We start from the raw sequence: 14,312 nt of genomic DNA on the forward strand, positions 1-14,312 counted from the left end.
AGACTGCTATATCTCTCCCATATCTAGTCTCAACTTCTTTTTGTAGTAACAGGACTTTTGATAAAAACATACAAGTCAGATTACATTTCCCAGCCTCCCTTGCAGTTAGGAGTGACCATTTGACTAAGATTTTGCCAGTGGAATGTGAGCAGAAATGATGTACGAAATTTCCAAGTCACTTTTATATCAGAAAGCTATTTACTTTGTATTTTTTATTTTTTAATTTTTAAATGTTTTATTGTTGTTCAATTACAGTGAGTTGTCACTATTTGCCCCATTACTCTCCCCTGCCACTAAATATATAACATAACTTTAATATTAGATATCAATAAAATCTAAGATTTTTATTATTTTTTAATTGTTGTTCAATACAGTAATCTCTTTTCTCCCCAGCACTCTCCCCCACCACACACCCCCTCACCTCCCACATTCAATCCTCCCCTGCTCCCCACCCTGTCTTTGTCCCTGGGTCCTTTATACATGTTCCTTGACTTGAACCTTCCCTTTCTTTCCCCATTATCCCCCTCCCTCTCCTCTCTGGTCACTGTCAGTTTGTTCTTTATGTTCATGACTCTGGTTCTATTTTGCTGCTTGTTTGTTTTGTTGATTAGGTTCCACTTATTGGTGAGATTATATGTTATTTGTGTTTCACCACCTGGTTTACAGGTTTCATGTGGAGAAGTGTGGGGCCGGAATGAAAGCAGGCATTGACTATGCAGGTAAGCGGAACACTCTAATAATGCTACAACATATGCTAATAACAGCTACAACATAAAAGGAACATGGCTCTTAGAACCTCATGGAACAGAGACTGCCTTTTGATGAGGCATCAGACTTGGCTTCAGAAAAGCTCCCCTCTATCTGCTGCCGGCCAATGCCTTGCTGCTTCAGCATATGCATGCCTTTGACTCAAACTTCCTCATTAACCTAGTTATCTGAGAGAAGATTTCTACTTTGTCTGACCCACAGTGTTCCTTATCTCATATTTCTTAGGAAGCTTAGCCTATACAAAAACTAATACACACTCTAGTGCATTTTAAAGGAGGTTAAGTTGATTACTTTCTTTTATAGATTGTTTGAATGGTTGTTGATTCTTCTCAAAATAAATGTGCATTGTGTCAAGGCCCTTGTTCACATATAAGGTACATGCTGGAAAATATCATGTTACTAAATCTATCCTTGTGAATCGAGATGGCTTTAAATGTTTCAAATTTAATAAACCTAACTCATAGTTACATATTAAGTGAATAAATAAATAGTTTTTGATTGAATACTGGCTACTTTAACAGAAGATATCTCTAGAAAGGTGAGCTATGGAGCTGAGGCATGAAATTTGCCCAAGTAGATCAAGAAATCCATGAAAATAAAGAGTTGTCTGCTAAAGAATAATATATTTTGTAATCTTGAAAAGGTTACTGTTTGCATGGGAGAATATAGGGGAACATTTTAAATCTATTTGTTTTGACTACATATGTAGACACACACAGATTCAGATATTTGAATTTGGATCTTATTTTATTAGGAGGACCCCGTTTCTCAAATGAGCTAGATATAGTGGGGTTTCAGAACAGTCTAACATCCACAGAAAAATTCTGTATAAGTTTTTTTACACATAAAAATTTTTCTGCTTTCTGTAATTATCTTATATCTCTCAATGGAAATTCCAAAAGAGCCCAAAGAGCATTAGTGTTGTAGAGCTATTCTGTCTATATCAGGAAGAATAGAAATGAAAATCATAGAAAATCATTTAAAAAAGCACGTAGGTTGGGTCTACATGCTCAACATAAAATGCAGATTAATTACTTCATTCCTTCATTGATAGTTTGAGCTGGAAACAATCTTTACTCTACTCCCTTGACTCACAAATTAGAGGCCAAGAGTTAGACAATGTAATACGATTAATCAAGGTCACAAAGCTAATTAGGGACTGAATCAAGATTAGAACATTGGTTTTTTATTTCCAGTTTGGGGCTCTTCCCACTAAGCCATGTTCTCCTTAGGGCTCTATTTAAAAATAATCTGGTTAAAAATATAGCTAAAGAGAAGAAGCAAGTCTCTCCAGGTAGCTCAATCAAATGCAAAATTCCTGAAAGTTCAGACATAAAACACAGCTGGCTGGAGCACCAGTCTCTTGCGATAGCAGTGCACGTTAAATTGAAGAATTTGGAGTTTAAGTGTGCCCAGGAAGGGCTGAAAAGTTTAACTCTGTGGGCAGTGGGATTCAGGACACATTTTGAACCACTGGAAAGAGAGGGGAGGATTTAAGCTCCAAATGGGGCCTAAAGGAAGAATAAATCTATTAGCAGAGCAATTACTCATGTCCTCAGTAAACTGCCTCCTTCAAGGATTAGCAGATAAATCTAGGCCTAGGCATTAGTGTTTGTTTGGCACATCTTCCTCTTACTTCACATCAATAACAATGTATTTACCCAATTATCAGATAATCCCACTTAAATTGATCAATTGATAGCTCTCCAGTCCTTTCAAAGCACTGCCTTGTTTTCTTTGGCCTCAAACACCTAAAAATATTTCTAGAGGTCAGGAAAGTACAAATTGCAAATTTATTATTCCTGGAGTTGCAGGATGACCTTTAACCCCATGTTTCAGAACCCTGTGTGGTGCCTTGGAAAAGTGATTTCCACTAAAGTAAATAGGAGTCCTAGGGCAAAAGGTGGAAGGGAGTTTTGTGACTTAACCCCTTCCTGTCTTTAGCCCACACTGAGAAGAGTAATTGGCAGTCACATGGAGTTTAAACTGCTTCACTGTTAATGGCTGAGTTGATATTTTTCCTCTTTTTTTTTCTTGCCTTTGCAACTAAACAAAACTGTGCACCGATTGTTACAAAGTGATAACTGGTACAGAGAAAATAATATTCTCTGCATACACAGGCCATATGAAACATCAGATGGCTTTAATTTAAACAGGAATATCACACATACTCAACTTCTCATTTGAAATTCTTAGAGCAAATGATAACTGCTCAAAGTCTAATAGCTTTTTTTAGTTCTGGGAGGAGGTAACAGATTTAGCAAATAAAAACATAGGATATTCACTTAAATTTACATTTCTGGCACACAATGGATAATTCTTTTAGTGTATGTCTTAAATAGTCCATGAGAATTACATAAAAATGTGTATATTGTTTAAAAATTCAAATGGAATCGGACATTCTGTAGTCCAGCATTTTGTCTGGCAACAGAATAGCGAGAGACTGACGTTTCGGCTGTTAGTGGTGTAGTGGCTGCCAAACAGCAGAGCAAGGCAGCAGCTAAGGCACAACGTAATTTAAGCCTGATTGGGTTCAGAGCATGCCACACCAAAATATGGTACCTCGGTAATACTGAATATTTTAGGCTGAAGAACTTGAGAAAATGGCAGAAGCAGGAAGGTCTCTCTGAGCTTCTCCTCTCCTCAGTGAAGCTGGTCATAGGACAGTCAGGTGAGAGGTGCTCTTCCAAGACCTACTTATGCAGGGAGGGAAGGAACACCTTTATCTCCTACAGGAAGGAGAAGAATCTGAATGAGCAGGCCTTGCTAAACTTCCCCACTTTACTACCCTTAGCTTATACTTCTTGTCCTATCATATCTAAGACTGTCCACTCTTTATCAAACCTAGCATAAAAATATTCAAATTTCGTTTTCTTCAGGTCTTTATTTTTGAAGTCCCCTGTGTCACATAAATCAAAGTATTAAATAAGGTTGTGTACTTTTCTCCTGTTGGTCTGTCCTTAACCTGTTTAATTTTCAGACCCAGCCAGGGACTCTAAGAGGGTTGAGGAAACGATTTTTTCCTCCCCTAAAGGACACAGTCAATCATATGAGAGTTTCACAAAGTATCAACAAATCTAAAGATTTTGGCAAAGTTTATGGTGAAAACACTTTTTCTTCCAAAACAGCACTGTTACAAGTTGCCCACTTTCATTTTCAGCTGCATCTCTCAGTCCTTTCTGCTACCATGGCTCCCAGTCCAGTTTCCATTCCCTGCCCAAGAAGGTACTTGGTCATTCCCCACATGTATTTCAGTCACACTGGTACATGCTTTTCCCATCTGTATCTTCTCTAGTCATTTAATCCCAGTCACTATTTAAATAAGTCCCTTTTCTTCTGTGAAACTTCTGTTGTTAGGCAATGGCCCTTGTCCTCATCTTGTAGCACAAGAGAATATTCTAGGCCATTTATTTGGCACTATTTCAACATGGTTCTTTAATTGTTAATTCCCTCTCTGTCTCTCTTCTTCCCCACCCCCACCCACACCCACAAATACACCCTCTTTTAAAGAGTAATCTCCTGAATTGAGACACAGGACTTTATTCATTTTCCAGTGGTAAATGAACTTGGTATATACTTGATCTGGGTTAATGCTTCCAATATTTAGTCACTCTCCTAACTTGAAGTCATTCTCTATCTCTTTGAATTAATTCAAATTGTCTATTCATTCATTATACATTTATCAAGCACCTACAATGTGCAAAATGTATGTTCAGGTTTCAGATCTTTAAAATGTAAGTTTTATGAGGGCATTGATTATTTGTTTTGTTTAGCTAAATCTCCAAAAAACTAAAAAATGTCTGGCAAAAAGTAGGTGTTCAATGAATATTACTGAAGAAATAATATAGGACCTACTATTTATTCTTTACCTTAGATCCAGCCTCCCTTTCTTACTTCTTGAGGGTTAATCCCTTTAAACAACAATGTCAGCCTCTGTGATGGTTAGACTTCCCTTGATCTCTGGTTCACTGTCTTGTACAGGTAACTACTAGAATTATAGCCCTCAAGTGAGCTCTAATATTTTTACTTCTCACTTTGTGAACCTTCTACAATGTCCTGTTACATGAAAGTCAGGGTCCACGCTTTTAAGAATGGCTGGGGCAACCCTTCACAATTTCAGATTTAAAATGTTTCAGATTTAGCTGTTTATTCTCTACCTCACTGTTATGCTCTAACCAAATCCACCTGATATCCAGTTCGATCGTAAACAGCTAGAGTTGTGTGGGTTAGGTGCTTAGTAAGAGGAGAAGTGTGGGTCACTGAAAATTCTCATCATTTTTAAACTCACTAGCCATTCTGTGTAAAGTGCTTTGAACTATACTAACATGTTGTTACTATCTGAAAGGTTCTTTGATCATCTTTGCCTGAAAATCCCTGCACTTCTGTTCCTTCTCCTCACACATAGTTTGTTATTTCCATTTGCCTTCCCAGTTTAAAAAGGAGAAATTCTACTCTGTGTGCTTCTACCAAATATAATACTTTGTTTTGCCATATGTCTGTCAGGGTAAGTATGACAACTTATAACTTAACTGATCTCTGAGCTCCTGGAAGGCAGAGACTTTGTCATGTCCATATCTGTGTACATCAGTCAATTCCCCTAACATGTGAAAAACAGAACATGAATTATCTTGTTAGGGTATTTCCAGTTGTACAGAGTCTTTTTCTTCTTGTGGCCATTACATAAATATATTCCCATCCAGGTTCATTTGCATTTTGCTGAACTTCAGAGTGATAGGCAGAAGCAATCGTTCTACAATTGTGCAGAGGCAAGAGAGATGGCAGCATCCTCCTCATGCAGGTACACGTAGGGAGGTGAGCATTGCAGTGTTCTCTGGATTTGCCAAGATTGTGACTTTGTGATTACAAATATCAAGCCAAAAGCTCATTGTAATCCTGGGTACCTCACAGGGGCCCTGTCCAGAATGTACACTCCAGGAGAGAAGCTATTACCTATTTTGTTCACTTCTTTATCCCCAGTACCTGCATTATACTAGGAATCTAGTAACCAAGTTAATACTCGTTAATTGGTTAAAAAAACACTTGTCTGAAGCCTCATAGCTGCTAAATGTTATAGCAGCTATTATAACTGCAAATCAGGCCAGTCTGATTCCAAAGACTATTCTCTTTTTAACAGCCTGCTAACTCTTAGATGACAATTATTTAATCTAAATTCAAGTTCTAAAGTATGCTAATGAAGACTTTTCCACCTACTCAATCTAATCTGTATATTAAGACTAGATCTTCTTATGGTTAGTGACTTGTTTTCCTCCTGTAGATAGTTTTCATAATCACTCTTATATCATTAGTAGGTACCATTGTATGCATTTAAAATTTATGAACATGATTAATCATTATAAAAACTTATTAGTGTCATTTTGAAAATGATGAAACATAGGTACAGTGAGGATAAATAATATGCTCAAGGTTAAATAGTAGTCACTTTGGAGCTGATCAGTTCAGATGCATGTACTAGACCCTTAACCTCTACAATCTATAAAAGTCCAATTAATCAGCATCTCTAAAGCTGGGTATCAGCAAGGAAAGAGCTATTAGCTTGAGTTTAGTGCACCAGCTTTTGATGTTTACCAGTGTCTTCAGAGTAACATGTGACCTGACCCCAGCTATGCTACTGTCCTTAATGATGTGAAATGATGTTTCCCATAGCCTCCTTTGTCAGTAATGGCAACATTTCACAGACCTCTTTACCTGACCACAAAAAGATGTTAAATATGTGAAACAGGCAGGAAAATAATACAAATATAGGGCATTAAATCTTCTAATGTATCACCAGGCATCAGGTCCAGCATGAAAAATACAAAAATTCATATTGAGGTATAATAGCTCATATACTGAAAACACATGCCTTTCAAAAAGTGTTCACTACTTTTTAAATAAATGGTACTTTTTAAAAATATTGCATTTATGTGGCATTTTTTAACCACTTAATTGTTTCAGATATAGATTTTGAAGCAAACCTGTTGAGGAAACAGTTAGAGTGAAAACATTTTTTTAAAAAAAGATCCAAATTAGGATAATTTACTTGGCAGATTTTATCTCATTAAATGAAACTTTTATATAGTATTAAATATACTGAAACATACAAACATGAACTAACACAAGAATAGAATGCATGTATTTCTCCATTTATAAGTAATGAAAATATACAAATAAAATATTATTTGATTTATAGTGTTCCTAATCCAACCTGTAACCTCCCCAAATTTTCTTTTGCTCAAGAATAGTTGGGGTAGGCTAAGGCTGGTTGTGTACTTTGGGGGCCGGAGAAAGCTATCTGAAAGAGAGCCATCTATTTCCTCAGAAAGAAGGAGCCCTACAATCACAGGGATTGAAGTAGTTCTTGTTTCCCTCACAGTCCTCCCTGTGCCCCAATTCTATACTTGTCATTCTTCTCCTCCCCATCCATTAGAAGTCTTCAGAGTGTTCTCCCTCCTAATGAGCTACCTGTATTTGTGTTTACTTTTTTCTTGTTAATTTCTTTTATATTTATTGTTAGGTGACTTACGCATTACACATCTTTTCACTAATTTAATCACTATATATGAAGCATGTATGTGCATGCGTTATGTAAAATATAATATAGGAGTGTAACTGCGTAAGATACAAGTGTTTTCCTACGGTGCTGTAACTCTAATGATGGTGATTTCTGTTTTCAGAATATATTTGAAATGTACGTAATTTATTATTCTTTTCTCTGGATACTGTATCACATTTAGAAGGGTCTTTCCAATTTCAGAGTAATTGATGTATTTTATTATATCACTTTGTATTTTTTATACTTGTTTTCCTTCCCATTGAAACTTTTTGATTCAAACTAGAATTTATACTGTTGAAGTTGGGAGAAATAAATTCAACCTAATTTTTTTTGTACATGACCATTCAATTGTTTAAATGCCCCTTTTGGTTAATTCATGCTTTTCCCACTGATTTTTAATATCTACTTAAAAAATGCATTACCTTGGGTTTGACCTAGATTTTCTCATATACTTGGGTTTGATCTAGATTTTCTCTTCAGTTCTATTGACACACCACTTCATGAGTTTTATTCCATACCACTTTGTCTTTTATTGTTTCTTTGAGCATTTATATTTGGTAGAAGTTAACAATTTTCAGTGCATGATGATTTAAAACTGTTTCATCATCCCAGTATATATTTTTGATAAGTATGAATGGCTTGGAATTATTTTCAGCAGTTGTTTCAGTGTTGATTTATTTATATTTTTTTGTGTTTATATTTAACATGACTAAGTTTAACTAGATATCTACACAATGCAAGAATATTGAAATGCAATATGTTTTTGTAAAAAAAATCCTTTTATTGGCTACAACTTTGTAATACATTTCAATATTTCATAAGAGTAATTCCCTAGTTTTACTTTTATTCCTGGCTAGTCTTTTTTTTTTTTTTAATGAACTTGAGACTCAGATTATTTGATTAAAAGAGTCTGTTTATATTTGATTTGTTCCCAGAGATGAACTTCCCTCCGGAGGAAAAAACATTTCAGGTTCCTTTACTCCTCCAAGGAATCATATCTTCTAACAAGGGCCACTGGGGAAATCCATGTATTCTAAGGCCTTAATGGCTACATGTATAGCTCTTACCACAGTACATTTCAGTCAAATCATTAATAAACCACTTAATTACTTCTTAGATTGCTTTATTTTTTGTCTATATTCTGACATATATTCAACTTTCTTTCTTTTTTTTTAAGATTTTATTTATTTATTTTTAGAGAGGGAAGGGAGGGAGAGAGAGAGAGAGAGAGAGAGAGAGAGAGAGAGAGAGAGAGAGAGAGAGAGAGAGAGAGAGAGAAACATCAATGTGCGGTTGCTGGGGGTTATGGCCTGCAACCCAGGCATGTACCCTGGCTGAGAATCGAACCTGGGACACTTTAATTCCCAGCCCATGCTCAATCGACTGAGCTATGCCAGCCAGGGTTTCAACTTTCTTTTTCAAGTGCTAGGGCTGCTGGTTGATCTTCTCCATGAAGTATTTCATATGACCTACCACTAGAACACTATGTGTTTTCTTGTCTTTTTAATTAATTATATTATTAATCACAGCTTTATCAAAATAAAACTCTCATATCACACAATCCATCTATTTAAAGTGTATAACTCAAGTGTTTCTAGTATATTCACAGATTTGTGCAATGAGTACCCCTCTTAATTTTAGAATACTTTTATTATCCTAAAAAGGAAACCATGTTCCCTTTAAAAATATCAGCTCCCAACCTCATCCCTCCAAAACCTAAACCACTATTTTCTAGTCTATAGATTTTACTGTTCTAGCTATTCCTCTACGATTTTTTATATGGACATGTGTTTTTATTTATCTTGCACATGTGAAGTTCTGTCCAGAAAGTGTTCAGCCATATAATATGAAAAATAGAGACATTTATTGAAGATACAGGAAACACTGTACATAGGACACTGACTCCTCAGTGCCTTTCAAAGTAGGCAACTTGCATCCCCACACAGTTCTCCAAGCATCTCTTTCAGTGTTCAAAACACTGCAAAATCCTTTGTTGGAATTGCCATCAGCTGCCCATCATATTTTCCTGAATCTCATCAATCATCTGAAACCTCTTCCCTTTCAAAGGTGATTTTAGTTTCAGGAAAAGCCAGAAGTCACAGGGTGCCACATCTGGGCTATAGGGTGGCTGAGTCACTTGGGTTGCTGATCTTTGTTGATTGCAGTCCATACACACACAACATTCTCAGGTATCCTGCTTGTTGTGAGCCTTCCAGAATGTGGGTCAGTTTCAATAGATTCTCAACCATCTTTGAAGCATTTGTGCCACACTTTTATTTGCACTGCTTTCATTGCATTGTCTCTGAAAGCCTTGTGAATCATCTGAATAGTTTCCACGGAGGAATGTTCAAGCTTAATGCAAAATTTGATGCATATTCATTGCTCTACTTGGTCAGTCATTTTGAATGCAATGGTCGGTCACACAGTACACATGCTCACTTAATGGCATCTACTGCCCCCACTGACTAATACAGTAAAATCCTCATTTTATACTCATGCACATTCCAGTCTACTCTCCTTGGCTGCCAGGTTACATCAATGTCACACAAACTATGCTCCTTATATTAACAATGCCTGGACTTTTTCCGGAGAGACCTCTTGTATACTTACGAATGCGATCACTAGGTCATACATTAACTATTTAACAAGTTGAAGAATTATCAGACTATTGTCCAAAGTATCTGTACTACTTTATATTTTTAACATTAGTTTGAGAGAGCTCCATTTCACCACCTCCCTCGCTTTTACTTTTATTATTTGATTACTTGATTACAGCAATACTAGTGGTGTAAGGTGTTATCTCATTGTGGTTTTGATTTTTATTTTCTTTGTGATGAATGTCAGATAAGAAGACAGTGTGTCCAGAAACTGCCATAGCATCTAGAGTTACAATTTGGAATCATAATACCACAGACTCATGAAATCCCAGGGTCCCTGGAAATAAACAGAATTTAATTCAATCTTCCTTTACAAATGAACTTAATATAAATAAATTAACATCTGTTTTCCTGCTATGTTGATATTTAATTATTCTTTTTTCAGCCCATTTTCTCTCTTCTACTTTTCATAACACTGTCAGATTCCAAGCCCAAGCTCTTTGGATTTCTTCTCCCTCTATTACTATGCTGTGCCCAACATTTAAGGGGTAGATTTTATTCTACCTGATATTTATGCCAACATTCACCCTAAGTTCAAAACACTTAGTAAACTGTCTTATTTCCTGATGGCTCCACTCTCATTATTTTGAGTTATAAATTTATTATTTTTTTTTCAAAAAGTCCATCAGTGTAAGTTTTAAAGAAAAGAGAAAGCTGTGGGACTTATGGCTAAGATGGAGGCATAGGTGGATGCACCGTACCTCCACGCACAACCAAGATTACAACAACAACAATTTACAGGTGGAATAACATCCAGAACTAACAGAAAATTTATCTGAATGGAAGTCAGACAGCCAAAAAGTTGAAATAGACCCGTTCATCCATATTGGTAGGAAGGGTGGAGACGAGCAGCCAGGTACGGGTCATGGCGCGGAGAGCAGAGACAGTTGGCGCATAGGGCAACCAGGGGCATGTAAGGCATCTGGGGCACGCAAGATCGCAGCGGGTGGACCCTGAGTACGCAAGAGGCAGCTGGCAGACCCAGTGAGGCAGCGATTGTGGAGCAGGGCAGAGCTCACAACCCAGGATCCCAGAGAAGGGACTGAGGTCCCACGGAGAATGGAGCAACCGCCATTGTTCCCTCTCGACCCCCCCCCCCCCCACATACAACATCACAATCTAGCGACTGGGGTGCCCAGCCCTGGTGAACACCTAAGACTCCGCCCCTCACTGTAACAGGAGTGACCAGACCAAAAAAAGAGAAAGAGATGGCTCAAACAGAAGAATAAATCAATGCCCCAGAATTCATCCTTTTAAGTGACCGAGAGATAGCCAACCTATCAGATGCACAGTTCAAAACACTGGCAATCAGGACGCTCACAGAATTGGTTGATTTTGGTCACAAATTAGATGAAAAAATGCAGGTTATGATAAAAGAAATGAAGGAAAATGTACAGGGAACCAATAGTGATGGGAAGGAAATTGGGACTCAAAACAATAGAGTGGACCAAAAGGAAGAAAGAAACAACCAAAAGGAAAGAACAGAGAAATAAGAATTCAAAAAAATGCGGAGAAGCTTAGGAAGCTCCAGGACATCTTTAAACATTCCAACATCTGAATTATAGGGGTACCAGAAGGGGATGAGGAAGAGCAACAGATTGAAAAGATATTTGAACAAATAATAAAGGAGAACTTCCCCATTCTGGCAAAGGAAATAGACTTCCAAGAAATCCAGGAAGCTCAGAGAGTCCCAAAGTAGTTGGACCCAAGAAGAAACACACCAAGACACATCATAATTACATTAGCCAAGGTAAAAATGAAGGACAGAATCCTAGAAGCAGCAAGAGATAAGGGGACAGTCACCTACAAAGGAGTTCCCATCAGACTGTCAGCTGATTTCTCAAAAAGAGACCTTATAGGCAAGAAGGGGCTGGAAAGAAGTATTCCAAGTCATGAAAGACAAGGACCTACATCCCAGATTGCTCTATCCAGCAAAGCTCTCATTTAGAATGGAAGGGCAGATAAAGTGCTTCTCAGATAAGGTCAAGTTAAAGGAGTTCATCATCACCAAGCCCTTATTTTATGAAATGTTAAAGGGACTTATCTAAGAAAAGAAGATAAAAAGCCATGTATAGTAAAAGGACAGCAAACTCACAATTATTAACAACCACACCTAAAGCAAAACCAAAAGAAACTAAGCAAACAACTAGAACAGGAACAGAACCACAGAAATGGAGATCGCATGGAGGATTAGCAACAGGGGAGTGGGAGGAGGAGAGAGGGGGAAAAGGTACAGAGAATAAGTAGCATAGATTGTAGGTTGAAAATAGATAGGGGGAGGGTAAGAATAGTATGAGAAATGTAGAAGCTAAAGAATTTATAAGTATGACACATGGACATGAACTAAAGGAAGGGATGTGGGTGGGAGAGGATATACAGGGTGGAGGGGAGTCAAGGGGGAAATGGGACAACTGTAATAGCATAATCAATAAAATATATTAAAAAAAAAGAAAAAGAGAAAGCTGTGAAAGCTTGCATACCCATATTGAAATAGTAGTTTAGATGGCTGTTTTGTTTTATAGCTGCTAAGTCCCAGGGTTAGTGAGTTTTTATTGCATGAACTATTTTAGCTCTTTTATATATATAGTTGCTTCTTTTTTCTATTTCCCAAATTTAAGCTTTTTACATTAAGCATAACTGTCAAGTTAACCAGGGTGTACAAACAATTTGAATATTTGTCTGATTATTTAGGATTTCTGTGGTTGTCACTGTACCTTTGCCCAGTAAGTTCTGCCTAGAAGAGAACACTATTGTTACAGAAACAAGCTCCCCTCCCCCCACTGCTGGGAGTCTTTCATTAAGCTAGGTTCTTTATGCGCTCCTTTGCCTTGTTAGGAACTGTGGCTCTCAATGTCAGAGTTTGGTAAAAAGGAAAGGAACTATTTAATTAAAAAGTTATACATGTTTAAGATATTGGTGGAATGCTGCTATTAAATCTCACTCCCTTTAGAAATGAAGAAACACCCACAAACACACAGTGTTGTCCTCCCCACTTTGCCCAGTCAAGCCAGACTAGGAGCATGCCTGTCAGAAGTACTGCCTTTCAGAAGGAAACAAAACAAAACAAAACAAAACAAAACAAAACACAGAAGTCCACAGCTCACTTCTGGTTCCTCCTAGTAATCCATGCTCAACTGGGCAGGTCTCCTGCAGTTCTCAACACCATCAACTGTGTCACTGAATCTTCAGCTCTTAATCCAAAACCACATGGCACCTCCTCATGGCCAGCTAGCAAGAGTCCTTTCACCCCCTCTTTCCTCTGTGTGGTCCTGAATTGTCTGACATTGCCCCTCATTGTCTCCCATTTTCTCTGCCCCACATGGTGGCCTGTCTTTTAGTTTAAATCCCATCCTGGAACCTACTCTGTGACCCCATTTCTGAATCCTCCCAGATACATCATGGATCAAAATCATGCCCATCCTCTCGGTCCAGGCAGAATATGAAGCTAGCCTGCTGCTATTGATAAGCAAAATAACTTTCAATCCCTGTGCTGCTGCTTTTCCCACCCCCCAAACTAGGCTTGTTGCGGGGGCCCTGGGGCCTCTCAGCCCATACCCCGTTATACTATTGCCTATCTGAAACATCTGTACCGTCTGAGAACTTTACCATACAGGTGGTTATAGCATTTCTTTCCTAAGAAGTAATCATAAGATTTTTGAAATCTAATTTTTTTTTGAAATTTTTAGTACAAAGTATGTGTGGAACCCTTTTTAAGGCTTTCCCAAATAAAATTCGAAATCATTAGCCCAGATATACCCTCCTCCTTTACCAGCATGGCCTCAAGGTTAAATCATGTTAAATTAATAAACTCTGAGTAAGCATTGTCTGATTTGGAGTTTAACAACTATTATATGCTTTAATATGTAACTATTGCCTACTAAACTCTAAGAACATTTTTATTGCCAATGTACCACTCAGTGTTAATTTAGCACAGCTCATAAAAGCCTCAATGGAAGTGATGAAAATAGACCTTTAACCACTGACCTTCACCAAATGAATCGAGTCTAAGCAGTTCTTTTCGGCTTTGGGACACCTTGGCTTGATGAAGCCAGCTGCCCTTTCGAGCTAGGATTTTCTTTTTTCCTTTATTAGCCCTGGAACTGCCCTGTGCCCACTTTAATAGATTATCCACTATAACTGGGTTCTGGGTTGTTTTCTCACTGATAAAATACATAGTGAAATGGATTATATTGCACTGATTTATTCAGCCAAATTTATGGAGTACCTATTATGTGCTAGATACTGTTCTAGTTTCTGGGAATGCATTAATGAACTAACGTTCATCCCAGGAGAGCTTTAATGCTGCTGGTGGAAACAGAGCACGGGTTAATAGA

Source organism: Phyllostomus hastatus, unplaced genomic scaffold (genome assembly GCF_019186645.2).
Source record: "Phyllostomus hastatus isolate PE091 unplaced genomic scaffold, TTU_PhHast_1.1 phas_scaffold_317, whole genome shotgun sequence".
NCBI lineage: Eukaryota > Metazoa > Chordata > Mammalia > Chiroptera > Phyllostomidae > Phyllostomus > Phyllostomus hastatus.